At 43.4% G+C, this 22,489-nt stretch overlaps 1 protein-coding gene across 9 annotated transcripts in view; it reads right to left on the reverse strand.

The window, feature by feature from the left end:
- Window positions 1-22,489, reverse strand: part of LOC133411275 (intraflagellar transport protein 20 homolog) — a 92,689-nt gene that overhangs the window by 45,628 nt on the left and 24,572 nt on the right. The window contains exon 1 of one of the 9 annotated variants that reach the window (XM_061693428.1): window positions 1,049-4,501. The exons of the other annotated variants lie outside the window; for them this stretch is intronic. The gene's annotated coding sequence lies outside the window, so the exon portion shown is untranslated. Of the gene's footprint in view, window positions 1-1,048; window positions 4,502-22,489 lie in introns of those variants that run through there. 9 annotated transcript variants of the gene reach the window in all.

The raw sequence follows: 22,489 nt of genomic DNA on the forward strand, positions 1-22,489 counted from the left end.
TCGGACAAAAATGGCCAAAAAGTATATTTTCAGTTTTGGACAGAATGACTTTCATTACCAATATAAAACAGCTAAAATGGGGTGTTGTTATGACAAGAAACATGACCACCACACAGTCTTGTCCAATACTTGGAATTAAATCAGGAAACAATCTTGTCTTTTGTCATTTTAATGAAATCTTTGCAAAGAGACAGTCAGAGAGGAACCTGCAGTTGCTTTGCGCTTCTCCCCGTCTCTGAACGACACGGAAGTGCAACGCACAGTTAAAGTCAAATGGGAGTGAGTCAAGAAAGAAAGGCCTATTCACACAGTTATCTTGTCCTTGAGAGAAAAGGGAGGCTGGTAGAGCCACTGAGACAGGATGAGGTAAGGGAGGAAAAAACAATTCAGCTACTCGGTCCATTTGAAAAAGTCACACACGAACAAAGAACTATTGAAATCATAAAAATAACACAGGAACTATTGGATAATATAATAAAAGAATATAGACTATTTTGTCATAACATCCCTATAATCTAAAAAAATATATTTGCTATTAACATGCCAAGCCCTATTGCTATAACTATCCAACTGAATTGACTGGGGGGTCACTGTATGACACAACCTACAGTCCAAGTAGTATAATGACAGTAAAAGCATAAAAGTTCAACATCACCATAACCGTAAATGTGACAGGTAAGGCACATGTTCAACAAACTACTGGTAACATGAAACACATTAACAACAAAGATAAACATCTTTATTACAGCAATAATTCAAATTTGCACGTCTCAATGAATGCGCAATCAATATCCCAATTGGAGGCTAAAAAGAGAATCACGCCGTTCTACTTATTTACCATGCAAGGACGGGTTGGGAAGAAGTTACCCTTCCAGCTAAACGTACTCCGTGAACAGGGCAGGAAGACAACAAGACTGTAGTTTTCCGATTGCGGACGAGGTAGAAAGTGCTTCACGAGTTTTGTTTACGTTAGCATTAGCAGCTAGCTCAGTTGCATGAGCGATCATGCAAATAGTTTTACAGAGCCAGCCGTGGCTGTATGAGCTACCTGTTCCGGACAGTCAGGTTTGGTCGGTGTGGAATTCTCAAGAATCAGTCTTGCAATTCCTTTTTTAGTCACTTTATTTCAGTATCAGTATCCATTCAACATGACGTCACTTTACTGCTTCGTCTCTTCTTCTTCTTTATTTATAGTTTAGTGCACTGCTGCCACCTCAGGATTAAATCAAGGATCATCAATTAAAATTCAGAAGGGTCCAGTTGCAAAGGATTTCTCAGGGCAAAAGTCCAGAGTTGAATTTTTAAATTTGCATAGCAGTCAACCCTGTCAGCGCTTTCATGGCCACCCCACTCATTTTCTGGCTACCTGCCGGCCACCCCACAGAAAATATCATGGCTCTGTCACTAGGTGGCAGGCAGTCTTAACCACTTGGATACGGCTTCCCCCTTATTCTCCCTGGGTGATTTTCTCCCGTATGCTTAAGTTAGAAAAGGCGCACAGCTCTGCGCTTTTCTGTTTGCGCCCATACTGCCGCTTACTTAGTTCTATCATTTGCACACCTTCTGGTCATGTGCGCACTTTGGGTGGAGTAACCCTAAAGTGTGGGCGTTCCCGCTCATATATGGCCTTGCGTGTATTCTGCCAAAGGCTAAAGCGCATTTCCTCATGCACGCTCCAGAGGCTGTAGTATGTCCTATAGTCATATTGCACATTGTGATTCCCTCCCGTGATCCGAGCATCCGACGGCTGCTGCCGGCCCAGCGGCTGAATCAGCATGCTGACGGACACCTGGCCATATACACTCACCGACTGCCCAATGGCCATACTGTGTCCCTACCACATTAGACCAATTGATAGCCGAACATCGACATATTTTGTCATGTTAGTTAATTAATATACATCCACGAGCTGCGAGCGGCACTTTTGTTTCAAATATGCTGCATTTGTTTGATTTTGTCTGCAAGAGCCGCTCAAAAGAACAGTCATCTTGAGGGCGCGATGGTGCATTAAGGTTTGGAATCCTTTTGTTCATATTTGGTCATCGCCGGTCGTAAAATCCATTTAAGTGACACGCCGACGTGTGTGGTGCTGGAATGGTTCCTGGGCAAAGCTTAGCAATAGCTGGCTCACTCGCTTTATTATTGATGGTCTTCCAAACACGGATTAAATTTATCTATTGTACATTATGTATTTAATAGAGATTAGAGAATACAAAATGATATGCTCCTCCCAAGTAGCCCGTTCGACAAGAAGTGCCCATGTCTCACTGGGGAAGGACGCCTAACTTCCGTAATATTCATACGGGGTTTAATTTCACATTTAAATGTGACATATTTCCCAAATGGATTGGCTGACGACCAGTTCAGGGTGTACCCCACCTCTCGCCCGAATATAGCTTGGATAAGCTTATAACTCATTCACTGCCAGCTTTCCCAGTTAACATGGTCATTTGACTTCTAAAGCCGTCAATGGGAGTGAATGTCTTAAGCATGGCCGCGACCTTAGTGAGGATAAGGTGTATGAAAATGTAGGGATGGAAGGATGGATATTTCCCAAATGGATTTTAATGGCACTCCCATTTCTCACGAAAGCTCTACATTCAGGGAACTCTACCCTCCTGCAGACTTTAATGAGTCACGCCTCTCAAACCGTTACGCACAAACTATCCAGGTATGCACGCTGGGTGTGTCAGAAGTCATAACCGGAGAATCCGCGCACCTTAAAAGCGCGCAAGCCAGGCGCGTAAAATACAGACTTACGCACCAATGGGAGAATATGGTCCCTTATGACTTTGTTTCTCCTCACTTTGTTAAGGGTTTTTTCCCTAGTATAGAGAAGTCGGTTTTGGCTATTATTAATAGCAGTCTGTCATCTGGCTTTTGGACCTTTGGATAAACATGATGTCCTGGAGATCAGATTTTAAAATGCTACGTAGCACAGAGTCAGATTTATTAAAAGTTTTCTATGACATACTTCTGGCAAATGACTCTGAGGACTATGTGTGTCTTGTCCTGTTGCACCTAACTGCACTTTTATCGTACTGGCTCGGTTATCCCAAACTGGAGCATCCCTATTGTCAACATCGCTGCTTTCTACCGTTTCAGGTCCTAAGAGGAGTCGCATGCCCCCCCCAGCTACCTACGCACTACAGCTAACACGGCTAAATACAATGCTGAGCCACAGAGGCGAACTTGCACCTCATGTCCGTTGTCAACACAGCACAGGTCACAAATCATCGCATCCATCACAGAGAATAAGCAAAATTTTTAGACAAGTATTGTTATCACTAAGGACGGGCAGAGGATAAGACGAGAGACAGCCGGAGATGCCATGCTAACTGATAAGCTATCATTACATAAATTTGCAAACCAACAAAAAAAGTGATTGGGTGGTACAGTACACTTGTCACATAGGTCTGGCTGGAAGCACGTTACAGTGGAGATTAGCCAACTTTGAAGTCGTGTTGTTTCGTTCATGAATGTTTTGTTCAGAATAACAAATCTTTTTTTAGTTCACGAACTGAACGGAATCAGTTTATGAAATGTTTCATTCTTTTAGCTTGGCCGCCGCCCACCGCTGTGAGGCGAGCGAGTCGGCTGGGAGGGGAAACGGAACTGCTGAAGCGTTCTGTCACTCACTTCTGAATCTTCGGCGAATGACCACTGAGCAGCCAGCGTGCAGGCAGGGGTGGGACTTCATTAAACATACTGCCATGTGATTTGCGATTCGCCAGCGTTGTCACTCACTTTGGCGAATGACCAATGAGCAGCCAGCGTCAGGCAGCGCCGTGCAAGCGGGGGAGGGACTTAAGTGAACTGAGTGATTCGTTCAGTGAACTGGTGTACTGGAGAACTGAAGAGGGATTCGTTCAGTAAACCGGTGTACTGGTGTACTGAGTAACTGAAGAACTGAAGAGTGATTCGTTCAGGGGAGGGACTTAAGTGAACTGAGTGATTCGTTCATTGAACTGGTGTACTAAAGAACTGACGAGTGATTCGTTCAGTGAACTGGTGTACTGAGGAACTGGAGAGTGATTAGTTCGTTGAACGTATCGTTCGCAATCAGTTGAACGTCTTCGTTTGTGATCCGCTAAGGAGTGATGTACTAGTATGATGAGTGATTTGTTTGCGCAAGGAACAACATACTACGCAGTGGTATCCCCGCGAGTCCTGACGTCCTTGCGGGGATAGCTTTCACTAGCAGCTTCAAGCTAACGGCAAATTGTTTAGTCAGTCAAGCACATAAAAACAAGCACACAGTTAAAATAAATGTAAACTAATAATACATGTATATACATACACATACATATCATTCCTTCTGTGTCACTAATGCGATGATTAAAGAGATTTATTTAATAACAATAATAATAATAATAATAATAATAGCAGCACGGTGGACGACTGGTTAGAGCGTCTGCCTCACAGTTCTGAGGAGTGGGGTTCAATCCTCGGTCCCACCTGTGTGGAGTTTGCATGTTCTCCCCGTGCCTGCGTGGGTTTTCTCCGGTCACTCCGGTTTCCTCCCACATCAACAAAAACATACAAGGTAGGTTAATTGACAACTCTAATTTGCCCGTAGGTGTGTATGTGAGTGAGAATGGTTGTTTGTTTGTATGTGCCTTGCGATTGGCTGGCAACTAGTTCAGGGTGAACCCCGCCTCCTGCCCGATGATAGCTGTGATAGACTCCAGCACGCCCGCGACCCTAGTGAGGAGAAGTGGCTCAGAAAATGGATGGATGGATAATAATAATAATACATTTAACTTATATAGCGCCTCTCAAGACACTCAAAGACGCTTTCCACTAAGTAAGGTGAGTGAGCAGAAAGCCCGGCTGGCGGGGGATGGTGTTAGCGATGCTGTCCACCGCGGTGGAATGCAAAAAAGTCACAACGGCTGGTGAGAGCCTTGCTGGACGTCAGGGGACGCGGAAGGATGGTCGCTTGCTGAGCTCACTGCACGCATGTTCATGACTCACAACCGAAGCCAGGTGTTTGAGAATTTGCTGAGAGAGAGATAGGTAGGTGATAATTTAGCCAAAGGTTGTTTTTTTTTTTTTTAATAATCTCCCCGCCTTTCCTAGTTTACAATACATAACAACAACGCATAGTCCTTCGGTAAACGTGAAACTCAGGGATGGATCATGAACTGAATGAGGATCATGAACTGAATGAGGAAGGAATTATTTTGTGAAAAAAAACTGGAGGATTCGATGAATAAATCTTTTGTACAAATCTTTTTAATGAACTGATTCACCGTGGGCCCCAACTGGAGCCAGGCCTGGTGGTGGGGCTCGAAGGCGAGCGCCTGGTGGCCGGGCCTGCACCCATGGGCAGAGCTCGAAAGGGTAACGTGGCTCTCCCTTCCCATGGGCTCACCACCTGTGGGAGGGGCCATATGGGTCGGGTGCAGTGTGAGCTGGGCGGTGGCCGAAGGCGGGGACCTTGGCGATCCGATCCCCGGCTACAGAAGCTGGCTCTAGGGACGTGGAATGTCACCTCTCTGGCAGGGAAGGAGCCCGAGCTGGTGTGTGAGGTCGAGAAGTTCCGACTAGATATAGTCGGACTCGCCTCCACGCACAGCTTGGGCTCTGGTACCAGTCCTCTCGAGAGGGTGTGTTCCGGGCACGTCCCACCGGGAGGAGACCCTGGGGACGACCCAGGATACGCTGGAGAGACTACGTCCTTCGGCTGGCCTGGGAACGCTTCGGGATACCCCCGGAAGAGCTGGATGAAGTGGCTGGGGAGAGGGAAGTCTGGGCGTCCCTGCTAAAGCTACTGCCCCCGCAACCCGACCCGGATAAGCAGTAGAAAATGGATGGATGGATAGATGATTCGAATGATTCAGTACACTCAAAAGAACTGCCGTGCCCATCACTACTTTGAAGAGCAAAACAGCAGGCAAATCAGTACAGGGTTTCCTACATATACATTTATTTGTGGCTGGGCACCACACATGAATTTTTGCCGCCACTAATAGACTTTCCCGCTAGCTGTTCGTCTTCGCTGTGAATGTAGCGTGTCAATACACGCCGGTCAGTAGGTATGTGTCACCTCCGCCGGGACGCGCAGCTTGGTCTGCCAGAGAAGAAGAGGTTCAAGACGAAACGGGCACCCACCTACGAGCATCGCCACCAGGGCAAATCGCAAGGGACACAACAGATGAAACAAAAACAAAAACAAAAAATGCTACAAATATGTTGCCAAACAAGGACAGAAGTTCTAACAGGTCGAATACATGTTATATTACGCTGTCTCTCTGTTAACGTAGCTAGAAGCTAAACATGTACAAAGACAGTAGTAACTCGTGCTATATTCGTATTGCATGAAGCGGTTCTGCTCGTCAGGTGATGTGAATGACATCTCATTCACACAGATAAATATTGAAAATTATTTCAAGCGAATAACGAAAAAGCCTCGTCCTGAGGACACACACTTGTCTGCTGTAGAGTCTGCTTGTTCGGAAGCAACAGGTGAGACTCTTAGCACTTAACACAAGGCTGGTCCTAATTTATTTTCTCCTTTGCGTTCATGACTGCATCAGCGGACAATAAACAAAGAATGACTGCATTTGACAAAAAGTGGCTCAAAACGCCTCAGTTTTAATCCTGGCTGTACAGTATGTGACAGCATTAAATTTAGTGGATGCATTATATCTTTATTATATAACCATGTTTTTTTTTTTTTTGGTTCATTTTATAATTTGATTATTGCTTTACATTTTAATGATTTTTTTAAAATTGTGCAGAATGCACACAGAGCTAAGACAGGCCCAGGAAGGAGGGCTTTGTTGATCTTAGAGCAGACGTTTACAGAAAAGACTACTTAGAACAGCCAGCATATCACCACAGATCCCCATGGACCATGATGGTTGCAGATGACATTGTGTTCTGCAGGGAAAGCAGGAAGCAGGTGGAAGCATCCACTGGAGAGGAAAGGAGAGGAATGAAGATTGAGAGGAGTGGAGGGAGAAGAGTGAGGCTACAGGGAGAAGAGAGAGAGAGGGTGGAGGACAACTCCGAATACTTGGGGGCAACAGTACAGAGCCATTGTGTGGTAAGGAAGTAAAGAAACGGGACCAAGCAGGTTGGAACGGGTGAAGGAAGGTATCAGGTGTGTTATGTGACAGAAGAGTCTCTGCTCGGATGAAAGGCAAAGTTTAAAGACAGTGGTAAGGCCATGCCATGATGTAAGATTAGAGACAGTGGCTCTGAAGAGACAACAGGAAGCAGAGCTGGAGGTGGCGTAAATGAAAATGTTGAGCTTCTCTCTCAGAGTGACCAGGCTGGATAGGATTAGAAATAAGATCATCAGAGGGATGGCCACAGTTAGATGTTTTGGAGGCAAAGTTGGTGAGAGTAGACCTCGATGGTTTGGACACAGGAGAGAGAGTGGTAGAAGGATGATGAGGTTGGAGCTGCCAGGCAAGAGAGCTAGAGGAAGACCAAAGAGAGAACCGAGAACAGTACACCTAGTTAATGTTTACCCTTAAAGTTAGCTTCGCCCCTGCCCAGAATTACTGTTCTTACTGCCATCCCAATATAAATTGCCATCCCAATATCCACACACGTCAATCCTGATGCACATACAGGCACACCTTAAGTAATAAGTTGTCATGGACAACTGTTATAGCCATAAGGGGGGGTGATACGCACTAATGTTGTACTTTGGTAAATGCATTGTTGTGTTCATGCCAACCTGTGCCATCTTCCAAAGAGACGTCGCCTCGATCCGGCATCGAGCCGACAAAGGGGGTATACGTAAAAGGACATGCTCTCACCAGATGGCACCATGACCCCAACCTCTGACTAGGACTGCATTCCCTGTCTCCGCTCCCCCGCCGAGACAGACGGCCACAGGGATGCCTGGTTGATCTCACACGGACGCGAAATGAATTACCAGCCAGTCCAAAGGAACTCAACAAAGTGGAGACGAGGAATCCTGACTCCTCACCCAGACTTTAAATCAATTAGGAGCTAACCCAGAAACCTGGACTCCCAGGCTTCAGAAGACCCCCTGTGTGCAGAGCTCAAGATACCAACCCGAAAAGCTTGAAAATCCGCTGGCCTCTCATGCCAAGATAAAAGTTCAAAAGGCCATTTGTTCTTTCAAATGCAACTTGTTAAGATATCTGGGACCATGGATGGGACACAAGCGACACCCACAGGCGGTGGAGAGTTGCTTCACCCAGCGATTGAAAAGTTACCACTAATCACACTCTTCACCGGATTTGAATGTTGTATGATACTTTAAAAACTTTGCATGAACGTTCCCAGTGTTTACCATCACAGCAGCGCCACTATGATTGTATTTCTGCAAATTTGAATGTCTGATGTCAAATCTGTTTGTCAACTGAACCACCCCCCTTTTGGCTGCCAAAGACTGGCTCAGCCAGGAAGCCCCACCTCTCAACACGAGGACACATCAGACCCTTCCCCTTCGCAGGGCACCCTGCCAGCGCCCCGAGCTCCCCCTGCGGGTGCCTGGGCAGCTTACGGCAAAGCTCGGGAGGGAAACGTGTGGCGGACGCCTGCTCCGACCGCCTTGCGAACAGAAACACCCGGGCTTTGGCCGCCCTGCGCTTGGAACGCTTTTTCTTGCTTCTTCTTTTGTTTTCTTCTCCCTTTTCCGTCAAATCCACCTGTTGCCCATACGGACCGGACCGGCCAAACATTCGGAAGATCGACCAGCCTGCCTAAATTGTGTTCCACGCAACATAAATCCAACTTCCGGTCTACTGAAGTACAGATTGGTGCATATTTCGGTTTAAATTAACGGCAAGAGGAATTCCCAGCGATATGCATTGTCACCGCGAAGGCTCTTTCCACCCTCACAGCAGAAGTTCAATCTTCTTTGCCAATGTTCGTTAGTCCTTTGTTTTTCTTTTCCCTGCATTGTTCTCCTGTACATTTCATTAAATGTTCTATTAAAATACACTACCTGTATCAGTTGTGTGTGTTTGGGTTTGACAAAAGACCTCGTTTTCGAGAACTCATTCTAAGTCCTGTAGCAACGTTCAGATTACGAGACTGAGGTTTTCTTCACTTTGTCCTGAAGTTTTACACATCTAAATAGAGACATGGTGCCCCTTTTACAAGATAAAATAATTTGATTTTAACGCTGAAACTTAAAATCATGCTAAACAGGAAGTAACGCAGCCGTCGCTTCCGGCTTATTCTTTTCTCCTAAATTAATTATGTTTTTATCCAAACCAATATACGCTAAAGAGACAATGATACTTGTCAGAAGTGTAGCTGATTCGCTACCATGGAGGCAATGATTAGTGAGTGTCATGGGTGTGTGTTCTGGTTGTTGTCTTCCCCTGTCTCGTACACACCTGCTCCTGAGAGCATCTTCCCCACCTGTGCCTTGTACCCAAATTACCCCATGCATTTAACCTCGTGTCTCATTCTTTCTGGTCGCCAGTTCGTTGTACCTTGTTGTCACGTTCCAGCATTCCTTGTTTCCACGTCACGGACTCATAGTAAGTTGAGTTCTGATTATTGAGCTTGCCTTTTTGACTCACGTTTTTTGGATACTGTTGTCTTTGCGGATTGCCTGCCTGTGTACAGACCTCTGCCCGTTTATTAAACCTCTCTTTTTGAAACTGTCCATTTGAATTGGAGTCGTGCATTTTGGGTCCTGTCCTTTGTTCCGTTCATGACAAAGAAAACCTCTGCCACTGCGGCTCGGTAGCCAGGGGGCATAATATAATAGCGTGTACCAAGCATTCCCCTTAGTACCTGAACAGCAGAAAGCAGGGAGGTTGGGCAACTGATCCTGACTGTTTTCCCCTCACAATATAGTGTTTATTTCATTGAATAACTTTATGAAATTTGTACTGGCCAGCGTCTGAAGCATCATGGTGGCCTGACACAGCGCTGAACTGGTCGGTAATGTCGGACACAGTTTTCCGCCCCCAATATCCGGAACATTTAGCAATTACAGCCGGAACGAGTCACCGTTCAGTGATTTCCTTAACAAAATACAGGCGTTCCGTAACATTTGACAGCGCTGTGTGAGCACATTTCATCTGCTCGGGCAGCTGTCAAAATACCCAATGTAAACCTCGAGCAAACACTGTACCATATACAACTAACATTTTACACTTTCAATGTTTGCTACAGTAACTATGATAAAATGTATTAGAAATATTCACATACATGGGAAAGGATTATTCTTTTATTGGTAAAGATTGTGTTTATTATTTTTTTAGTTTTCATTCCTTTATTAAATTACATTATAGCTTGATTGATTTATTGAAATACTTATTATGGTTTTATTATTGGAATAAACTTCCTGTTACACTATTTCTACAAATGACCTGGTGTCATTTCAAAAATCCAATGCAGCCCATGAGCAGAAAGAGTTTGCTCCCCTATGCAGTCTAATTGAATATCATTTTGTCTTCCAAATGTGCTGAAGACAGGACATATCATGCAAATACCATCACTGCTCCTAGACAAAATGTCTTTCTGTTGACTGAGCAAATATCAAATTGTTTTTCTCTTTATATTCATATAGACTGTCACATTTTGGTGTACAAATAAACGATACAAATATGCAAATAAAATAGTGTTAAATAAAGATATGTTAAATATTAAATGTCTACTGCTAAATGTCAATTATTATGAATAAAATCTAAGTGAGCTCCAATCACAGCTGGGCAAAACATGCCTTGCCTGCCTGAATGATGTGATGTTCTTATATTTAAAGACCCAGTAAACAACCAAAAATGTCCTGTAAATTTGACACACCAAAGAGTGTTGTTAACAGGTTTACCAAATCTGAATTAATAAAATAGCAAGTATAGAAAATAAGGTTCAAAATCATGAAAATCGAGCCTACCCTCCAGCCTGGAGGGCTGTGTGGGCATGTCCACTGAGTGCGCCGTGTGGAACTTTCAGGTGTCAATCACGGACGTGTCTGTGCTCTTTGGGGATCACGCACACACGCAGTCACACGCAGTCATAAACTGACTGTCGCAATATCTATTAAACGGTTAACTTTCCCGAATGCTTTGTTATGTGGACGCACACACGACAAAACCATGTAAGGTGGTGACAATGGACGAGCTGACGCCGTACTGGCAAGCTCATTAGCTAGCGCATGTAATAAACTGTTCTCTTTTCCTGAAGTGTCTCCATTGTGAGGGCCCTCATGGGACACTGGTGTAGCGAGTAGGACGGGCTCCAAAACTGGTGTACCGGAGCGCGGGCGACTACTCTAGCCGCCGGCAGGCTGGTGTGGTGGCTGAGCTGTCCGGTTCGCTACAACAGTGGAGGCACACGGCAACATTTAAATGATAAAGATTAACAAATGACTTGTGGTCATGTACAGTCTCACTGCAGACAGGATTTTATGTCTTAGAGACAATTGAGGAAGTGGCGAATTTGACTTGCTGCAGCGTATAGCCGTCCTGAGCAGCTCTCAATCAATGTATTTGTCTAATAACATTACAGAAAATATCGCACTCACCAGAGATGCTGATTTACAGATCAAAACCACCCCATTTTCCTTCTGCTCATATCTGTAAACTCGCTGTATAATATAGTGGCTCATTGTGGAGTGCTCTGAAAGTGCAAACTAGTGTAAAGCCTTCAGTGAGTAAAAACAAGACAACGAGCAATGGTATTGGTCGACCTATCCTCACAATGTCCACTTTATTTATATATATATATATATATATATATATATATATATATATATATATGTGTATATGTATAATGTAGGTCAACAAGAGGATTTCTCGTCCTGTTCCGTCAGCCATTTTGGGCAGTTTTGCTCTAAGCAACCAATCGAGGACGGGGAAATGCCGACATCACTCGGAGTCTTCCAGGTAGCCCTGTGTATTGACTCTGAAATCTGATTGTTTGAAAAAATAAACAACCATTACCACTGTATGTATGTGGCATAGTTCAGCATTTATGACATTGAAGGCCCTGGGCAGATTATTTTGACATGGCAACACATAGAAGATGGAATCTTATTGGACCTCCCAAAAAATTAATCTACACACGACTGGAAGCTGGGCAGCCAATACAAATGCTAAGAAAACAAAAGACTGTTGGAAATAAATTAATACATATTATATATTTATGGTTATATTATATATAATAAATAACAATTAGTAATTAATAATGTAATACATTTGTACATGTAGGTCAGTGCTTTTAATAGAGTTTAGGCCAGCCGAGAAGGCTCTGAAGGCCTTCAATGCACACCACTGTTGAATATACTCGATATTTTGCGGCTTCTTGCATGTGATATGTATGAAATGACAAGAGAACTAGCACCGAAGAAAATGACCACAGCTTCTTTGTTTGCAAATTTAATCCCATTTGACAAAAGTCAAAAATGGAGCAAGATTACGGCTGCAGTGACAAAACACATCACCCCAAGACATGGTCCCGGTTAGTGATGTGGTAAAGCCAGGATTCAAAAATCTCATTAGGACGCTTGACCCAAAATATGATTTGCCTGGTTGCATTTTTTTTTTCAGACCTGTACATTTTAGACGGGAAAAAAGAGGCAAATGTGACCCACTTCGCCGCAATCACAGATCTGTGGTCCAGCAGAACCTATGATCTTATCTCAGCTTAACAGTACATTACATCGACGAGGAGTTGAAAAGTTTGTACCTTCAAAGAAGCATTTTTACTGATGATTGTACATGAGAGCTCATTGCACAAAGGGTTGCAAGACGCTCTGATGTCATGGAACTTGTCAGAAACGCGTTAAGTGTGCATCAGGACAAAAGCCCCATTTTTGTTTTAATTTGTCATTTAAAAAAATAAAAAGACCATTCAAGCAACACATTTTTCCTCATGTTTTTGAGACTGTAGGCTGAAAGCTGCAGCTGGCAGTAAAATTTTTGGAAAGTGAACTTGGTTCAAAAATGTGAACGATGAACAGAAGTAGTTTATTTTTGGAACGGTGAACTGAACTTTGTTTTTCTTTTTTTAACTAGTTATGGAGAAAATGAACTTTCCCAATACTGACTTTACTTATACAAAGGGCGCTTAAAGTTTTGCTCAGTGTAGTCACTGTGTGACATATGGCCAGAATACTACCATCTGATCTGTAAGTGGGTACTCTTTGAGTGATGTAGGTGACAAATGTGGCAAATGTGGTCTGAGAGGAATAACGGGTAAAATGAGTTCTGCACCCAAACAGAAGAGGGTTTTGGAGGACAATTGAGTACTAAAATTTGATATACCCCTGTGAATGTGGAAAAAATGGTCAAAAAAGAGCCAAACTGGTATTTATAAAAAAAGAATTACGTGCCTACCAATTTCCGTAGCCATAAGTCAAACGTGATGTTGGGGCCAATGATTTTTAGATTTCTAGGGGGCACTACAGAGCCATTTTTTAGTGATCGCATATAACAACTAAAAAATAAACTTTTTGCCAGGCCCAGTTTGGTTCAAATCGGAACATGTATAGGCCCTCAAAAATGTGATAGACTGTGAGAATAAGAATAATGACAAAAAGAAGAAGACGAAGCCACGCTGTTGTAACACGTGTAGAATGTTGTTTTTGATGCAGTGCCGCCTGAGGGATCGAAGGTCACGGGCATTCAATGTTGGTTTTCGGCCTTGCCGCTTACATGCAGTGATTTCTCCAGATTCTTTGAACCTTTTGATGATATTATGGACCGTAGATGATGAAAGCCCTAAATTCCTTGCAATTGTACGTTGAGGAACATTGTCCTTAAACTGTTCGCCTATTTTATCAGGCACTTGCTCACAAAGAGGTGAACCTCGCCCCATCTTTGCTTGTGAAAGACTGAGCAATTCAGGGAAGCTCCTTTTATACCCCATCATGGCACCCACCTGTTCCCAATTAGCCTGTTCACCTGTGGGATGTTCCAAACAGGTGTTTGATGAGCATTCCTCACCTTTCTCAGTCTTTTTTGCCACCTGTCCCAGCTTTTTTGGAACATTTTACAGCCATAAAATTCTAAGTTAATGATTATTTGCTAAAAACAATAAAGTTGATCAGTTTGAACATTAAATATATTGTCTTTGTAGTGTATTCAATTAAATATAGGTTGAACGTGATTTGCAAATCATTGTATTCTGTTTTTATTGATGTTTAACACAACGTCCCAACTTCATTGGAATTGGGGTTGTACAATAGGACTCTTGCAGCGGTCTCTACTAATGAAGAATTCTTACGATTACAATAGGTCCGTTGCAGCGGTCGCTCCTAGGGCCCTAATAATAACATCATCACTGATTTAAAAGCAAATTAAAATAAAAAATACTAAGGGCAGGCCTTATTTTTCATGATTGGCATTGGCATGGCATTCAAAAAAAAAACTATCGTTTATCGTGATACTTTTTGGGAAAATTAAAAAATAGTTTTTGTGACAGCCTGTGTCATGGCAAGGTGCCCATATAGGAGCCCATGGAAATGGTTCCGTTGTACTCATTAATGATGTGACTGCTGACAAAAGCAGCAGGAACAACACCACCATCCCATAATCATCCATCCATCCATTTTCTGTACCGCTTATCCTCACTAGGGTTGCGGGCGTGCTGGCACCTATCCCAGCTAGCTTCGGGAGACAGCCAGCCAATCACAGGGCACATATAAACTAACAACTATTCACACTCACATTCACACCTACGGGCAATTTAAGAGTCTTCACCATGTTTTGACCAGTGCTGGCACAGCCAGTCTCCTCCAAAAATATTGGAACAGCAAGGTCAATTCCTGTTTTTGTTGCATACTGAAGACATTTGGGTTTCAGATCAAAAGATGAATATGAGACAAAAGTTCAGAATTCCAGCTTTTATTTCAAAGTATTTACATCTAGATGTGTTAAACAACTCAGGACAGAGCGCCTTTTGTTTGAAGCCACCCACTTTTCAGGTGAGCGAAAGTATTGGAACAGACATGATTAAATTAACTTATGGGTGTTCCTAGTTGCTCACATGTTGCCTTTTAGATTGATTGCTTAAACATTAGATAGTCCTTGTTTTTGGCTTTGGGTTTCACCTGTGAAAACTGAATTTACTGTTACGCAAACATGAAGAGAGCTATGGGAGAAAAGCAAACCATTTTGAAGCTGCGAGAAGAGGGAAAATCGATCACAGCTCTTGCAAAAACATTGGGCATAGCCAATTCAACAATTTGGAATGTCCTGAAAAATAAATAAATTACTGGTATACTGAGCAACAGACATCGAGCAGGTTGGCAGGATATCAACAGTAGTAGATGACAGAAACATTGTGAGAGCTGTGAAGATACACCCAAATACAACAGTCAGTAAAATCATGCCACAGGGAAGGGGTGAAGGTATCACAATCCACTGTTCGAAGAAGACTTCGAGAGAAGAAATATATAGGCCATACCACAAGATCCAAACCACTCATCAGCAAAAAGAATCGGAAGGCCAGATTGGGTTTTGCAAAGAAGTACAGAGATGACCCACAAAGGTTTTGCAACAAAGTTTTATGGACTGATGGGACCAAGATTAAAACTCTACCAAAGTGATGAAAAGGCCAAAGCATGGAGAAGAAAGGATCTGCTTGTGATCCAAAACACACAAGCTCATCTGTGAAGCAGGGTGGAGGTAATGTCATGACTCGGGCTGGTCTGGCTTCTTCTGGAACAGACTCACTCGTGTTTATTGATGATGTAACTCATGATGGTAGCAGCAGAATGAATTCTGATACAAACTTTTTTTTTTCTGGCAATTTACAGAAAAATGCATCCAAACTAATCGGAAGAAGCTTCATTATGCAACAAGACAATGACCCAAAACACACTGCCAACACACAAAGGACTTCATCAGGGGGGAATAGTGGAAGGTCTTAGACTGGCCAAGTAAATCACCGGACCTTAACCCAAGAGCATGCATGCATTTTACTTGGTGGAGACTGAAGGGAGAAACCCCCAGAAACAAACAAGAACTGAAAGAGGCTGCAGGAAAGGCCTGGAAAAGCATTTCCAATGAAGAATGCAACAATTTGGTGAAGTCAATGGGTCGCAGGCTTGATGCAGTTATTGCAAGTAACCAAATATTAAATCTAATTCACTTTAAGTTAATTGTCTGTTCCAATACTTTTGCTCACTTGAAAAGTGAGAGGCTTCAAACAAAAGCTGCTCTGCCCTGAGTTCTGTAACACATCTAGATGTAAATACCATGAAATAAAGGCTGGAATTCAGAACTTTTGTCTCATATTCATCTTTTGATGTAAAACCCAAATGTCTTCAGTGTACAACAAAAACAAAGGAATTAACCTTGCTGTTCCAATACTTTTGGAGGGGACTGTAAACTTCAGAGGCTATCGCAAGCCTAGCGCCCCGTGAAGGTGAAACATCATATTGCATGTTTTGATTCACTTAACTGCCCAGTGACGGCTCAGCGTGCCTGACTCATGTTGCAAGTACGGATATACGCTCACTGACTGCCCATCCATACATTTTCTACACTGCTTATCCTCACAAGGGTCACGGGTATGTTGGAGCCTATCCCAGCTAACTGCGGGCGAGATGCGGGGTACACCCTGGAATGGTTGTCAGCCAATCGCAGGTCACATAATCATTCACACGTACGAGCAATTTAGAGTCGTTGATAAACCTACAATGTATGTTTTTGGGATTTGGGAGGAAACCGGAGTATCTGGAGAAAACCTACACAGGTACAGGGAGAACATGCAAACTCCACACAGGCGAGGCCATTTGAACCCTGGTCCACAGAACTGTGAGGCGGACGTGCTAACCAGTCGGGTACCGTGCCGCAACCTACTGCCAAACAGCTGTAATGTGTCCCTAGCACATTCAGAGATGCCAATCCCTATCATCAACTCTCAGGAACATTCTGAAAATTGTGTCTGGAATATTTTTTAAACTTTTAAATAGCACAAAATACTTACTTCTGTGCACTTAAAAAAAAAGAAATTGGCAGATGTTATACATCATACATTTGTATGCCCCTCCTTGAGCCCTCACGTTATCGTGGTGGAGGGGTTTGTGTCCCAATGACCCTGGGAGCTAAGTTGTCTGGGGCTTTATGCCTCTGGCTGCTGCTCAAAGGCAAGCACCCATGGGGCCCGGCCGGGCACAGCCCGAAAGGGTTACGTTGCTCCCCCTTCCCATTGGCTAACCACCTGTGGGAGGGGCCATAGGGGTCCGGTGCAGTGCGAGCTGGGCGGTGCCCGAAGGCAGGGACCTTGGTGATCCGATCCGATCCCCAGCTACTGAAGCTACCTCTTGGGACGTGGAATGTAACCTCTCTGGCAGGGAAGGAGCCCGAGTTGGTGTGTGAGTTTGAGCTCACCTCTGGTACCAGTCCTCTTGAGAGGGGTTGGACTCTCTTTCACTCTGGAGTTGCCCACAGTGAGAGGCGCCGAGCAGGTGTGGGTATAATTATTACCCCCCGCCTCAGCACCTGTACATTGTGGTTCACCCCGGTGGACGAGAGGGTAGCCTCCCTCTGCCTTTGCATGGGAGGACGGGTCCTGAGTGTTGTTTGTGTCTATGCTCGAAACAGCAGTTCAGAGTACCCACCCTTTTTGAAGTCCTTGGAGGAGATGCTGGTGAGCGCGCCCACTGGGGACTCCATCCTTCTGCTGGGGGACTTTAATGCTCATGTGGGCAATGACACTGAGACCTGGAAAGGTGTGAACGGGAGGAACGCTGGAAGTCTGAGTGGACCATTTTCTGCGCCTACATTGCTGAGGCGGCTAACCGGAGCTGTGGCCATAAGTTGGTCGGTGCCTGTCGTGCCGGCAAGCCCCGAACCAGTTGGTGGACACCAGTGGTGAGGTATGCCGTCACGCTGAAGGGGGAGTCCTATCTTTTTGTCATGTGGGACTCCTGAGGCAGCTGATGGGTACCAGCTGGCCAAGCGGAATGCAGCTTTGGTGGTCGCTGCAGCAAAAACTTGGGGGTGAGAGGAGTTCGGTGAGGCCATGGAGAAAGACTTCCGGATGGCTTTGAGGAAATTCTGGTCCACCATCAGGTGTCTCAGGAGAGGGAAGCAGTGCACCGTCAACACTGTGTATAGTGGGGATGGGTGCTGCTGACCTCGACTCGGGACGTTGTGAGTCGATGGGGAGAATACTTTGAAGAGATCCTCAATTCCACCAACACGCCTTCCCATAAGGAAGCAGAGTCTGGGGTCTCTGAGGCGGGCTCTCCTATCTTTGGGGTTGAGGTCATCGAGGTGGTTAAAAAGCTCCTGGGTGGCAAGCTCCTCGGTGGCAAGGTGGATGAGATTCGCCCGGAGTTCCTAAAGGCTCCGGATGTTGTGGGGCCGTCCTGGTTGACACACTTCTGCAACATCGCGTGGACATCTTGGACAGTGCCTCTGGATTGGCAGACTGGGGTGGTTGTCCCCCTTTTTAAGAAGGGGAACCGTAGGGTGTGTTCCAACTACAGGGTGATCACATTCCTCAGCCTCCCTGGTAAGGTCTATCCAGGAGTGCTGGAGAAGAAGGTCCGTCTGGAAGTTGAATCTCAGATTCAGGAGGAGCAGTGTGATTTGCGTCCTGGCCGTGGAACAATGGATCATCTCTACAACCTCGGCAGGGTCCTCGAGGGTGCATGGGAGTTCACCCAACCAGTCTACATGTGTTTTGTGGACTTGGAGAAGGCGTTCGACCGTGTCCCTCAGGGAGTCCTGTGGTGGGTGCATCGGGATTATGGGGTACCGAATCCCCTGATACGGGCTGTTCAGTCCCTGTACGACCAATGTCAGAGTTTGGTCCATTGCTGGTAGTAAGTCGGACTCGTTTCCGGTGAGGGTTGGACTCCGCCAAGGCTGCCCTTTCTCACCGATTCGGTTCCTAACTTTTATGGACAGGATTTCTAGCCACAGCAGAGGCGTAGTGGGGGTCCCGTTTGGTGGTTGCACCTCTGCGCTCTAAACAATCTCTCCCGTCGCTCCTGCATTTATTTGAAAATAGGGAGGTTTCTAAGTTTACAAGACATAACGTACGAAGCTACAAGACAATACACTAAGGGTAGGGTTTCAAGGTGAAAACATGGGACCAACACCTGCCACGTCCTTCTCTCTGATGATTCCTGCTGAGTCATCTTGAAGGCGAGACATCTTTCTTTCTAAAAATTGTCCATAATACTAATGCAAGCTAAGCAAATAAATGATAACTTCTACAATATATCTAACATTTCCCTCCTGTTTATCATGTATTTGCACAAATTCTCATATCATTTTACAGTCACTTCATTTCGATTTTTAACTGTAGAATCATTTTTATGAAACAAATACATTTACACTCAGAGTAAATTTGTCATACATGAATGTTGTAGTTTAAACATCGTAATCATTTGGATCAGGAAACAAATCAGTTAAAGCAAAATCATCATCATCATCATTATCTTTATCATCAAACAGTAATGATACATCAGCTCCATACGGTTCTCCATGGGGGTTATGGCTGTGATTAATTTACTGATTAATGCCCGAATGCATGGGATACAACAACATCCACAAAATGTCAGAATGGCTGCAAAAACAGCAATTGATATCAATATTGGTGAAATTAGGGTTTTGTATTTACCAAAAACGTCCATCCAGCTGTCCCACAAAGAAGTGTCTACCCCAGAGTGGCTCTTCATCTTGTGATTGAGGGTCCGTAGACCATCGATGGCTCTGGTCAAGCTGCCATCCGAAGCAGTATTGTTTGGAATGTATGTACAACATTGTTCTCCAAACATACCGCAAACACCTCCCTCTCTTGCGAGGAGCATGTCGACAGCTATGCGGTTTTGGAACGTCATTAAAGAGGTAGCTTTGAGCTGCTCGTGTACAGCTTCCAACCCACTCTGAGTCCAATTTCCTAATCTCTGTACATTGAAGTGGATATAGTTTATCCTATCAACATTTTTATTAATCGTACACCACCAGCATATGAAAGACTCAAATCCTCCTGCAACTTGGTCAGCCAATTTGTATTGATTTGGAACCCCACGAGGAACACCTATGGCGTCGATGTACGTCGGATTATTTTGCCACTGCCAGGACAAATCTCTTTTTTGTCTGTTCTAGATTAGACAAAAAGATTGGTGCCCTTTCCATTAAATCTTGAACAGGCATAGGGTATACTGACACATGCAATATCAAAGTGACAATAGTGCACAATCCAGATATATCTTTAGGTAATCTATCAAACAGTCTATCATCTCCGCACCACCACCAGATGTCGCTCCGTGATACTGGCATAAACTTTGGTCCGACTTTTAAGGTTGCTTTACACCGTGTGTCGTTCAGTGGTCCTATTTTTTTTTCCTTTACTAATCATGTTTTTATATATATATATATATAATATAATAATATATATATAATAATAATAATAATAATATATATATAATATATATATAATATAATATATATATATATAATATAATATATATATAATAATAATTTAATAATAATAATATATATATATATTATATATATATATAATATATATATTATATTATATATATTATTCATTCATTCATTCATTTTCTGAGCCGCTTCTCCTCACTAGGGTCGCGGGCGTGCTGGAGCCAATCCCAGCTGTCATCGGGCAGGAGGCGGGGTACACCCTGAACTGGTTGCCAGCCAATCGCAGGGCACATCGGAACAAACAACCATTCGCACTCACAGTCATGCCTACGGGCAATTTAGAGTCTCCAATTCATGCATGTTTTTTGGGATGTGGGAGGAAACCGGAGTGCCCGGAGAAAACCCACGCAGGCACGGGGAGAAGATGCAAACTCCACACAGGCGAGGCCGGGGATTGAACCCTGCTCCTCAGAACTGTGAGGCTGACGCTCTGACCAGTCGGCCACCGTGCCGCCATAATATAATATAATATATATATATATATATATATATATATATATATATATATACATAATATATATAATAATTATATATATATATATAATATATATACATATATTTGGAATTGATGCAATAATCTCCCAAAAATAATCATATAAGGATCAATAAATTGCTTCAGAAGGAGTAGGAGACAATATTGACTTAGATTTTTAAGTGTCGGTCATATTTTCGTTTGAGCGACTTGGACAAAATAACAAAAAACGGTCAATCGACTATTTTGCGACATCGATCACCCAGAACCATTTTCGGCTTACATACGACCAGCATATGGCAGCATTTGAGCTTGATGGGAACACGAAGGGGCCGGTAGAACCTGGTCAGTGTTTTCAAGAAAATGATGTCAAAATCTTACAAGCTTTGATCTCAAACGGACAAGTTACTAGCAATGATGAAAAGCAACTTTGTATAGAATTAGATGGTTTCTTGTTTGATTCGTTGAAGGATAGATGATTGGTGAATTTCGACTGTTTTCTATTGCTAGTGCACAGGCTGTTTTCTGTGTCTCCTGACTGCACTGCTGACTTGCTGGTAATTTTGACGAGTCACAGCAGTGTTGAGGATGTGGTCATGATTACGCGCCTATTTTAATCCTATTATTAAACTTGGATTCGGTTCCGATTATACAGGCCTCCTGTCAAACGTTTTAAACTATCTTTGATCAAAACATGATTCACTTTGTTGATAAAAATGGAGATGTTGTGTGGTGCACTGTGGATTGTTACTGGTGCTCGTAACATGACATGGGCACTGGCAAAGACCGCTGGTGTCACAATTACACACAGGTCTAAATGTGCTGTATTATCGTTTACTAACACTGACTTCTGGAGAGACATTGTGTTCAGAACTCTGTGTTAACGTTTTGAAATCATAGTATTGTTCAGTCAAGGATTGGTATTTGGAATACATGTTGAAACTCTGGAATGCCATGGTATGTGTAACTGGAAATGTGTTTGACTAGCAGAAAGCCCAGTCAAAGTTACGTACATGCTTGTTCTTCATGAACAATTTTGTGTGTACTTCCAACTGACGAAGCATAACACTGAAAATGTACATCTCGGGTTTTAGCAGTAAAAAAAAAAAAGAAAAATGGCGATTAAAAATAAAAATATAACCAACCTTAATTTTCCCTATGATCTAAAATGTTGACTTTACATTGTTTATCATGTACAAACAATTAGATAAGCATAGTTGGTCAAATGATTGAATTGGAAGTTAAAAATGGCAAGTGATGGAACATGGCAACGTTCAAGCTTCAAGTTGATGGTCTAAATGTGAAGGGTATCATACCTAGTAAGGAAACTGATATTGAAATATTCACTTGTCCTCTTAAGTTCTGATATCCACTGAATTCATTCACTTATACCCGTTAGCATTGAGGTCCTTCATTTTCCATGTTGTATTTTTAATCAATGTTACACACAAGTCAATTTTGTACTCGATACTTTGCGGTGCATTGACAAGTTGGACATAAATTGGTTTGTGAACCTACTGTAACCTAGTATTTGTGTGAAAAATTCCCAAGGTTTTCATACAATAAACAGCTTTCCATGTTCATATCTAGAGTCATTGTTACAAGCGACCACTGGTCAAATAATGGTCTGTATCATTATTATTAAATAATT

This window comes from Phycodurus eques, chromosome 13 (assembly GCF_024500275.1).
Source record: "Phycodurus eques isolate BA_2022a chromosome 13, UOR_Pequ_1.1, whole genome shotgun sequence".
Taxonomy (NCBI): Eukaryota; Metazoa; Chordata; class Actinopteri; order Syngnathiformes; family Syngnathidae; genus Phycodurus; species Phycodurus eques.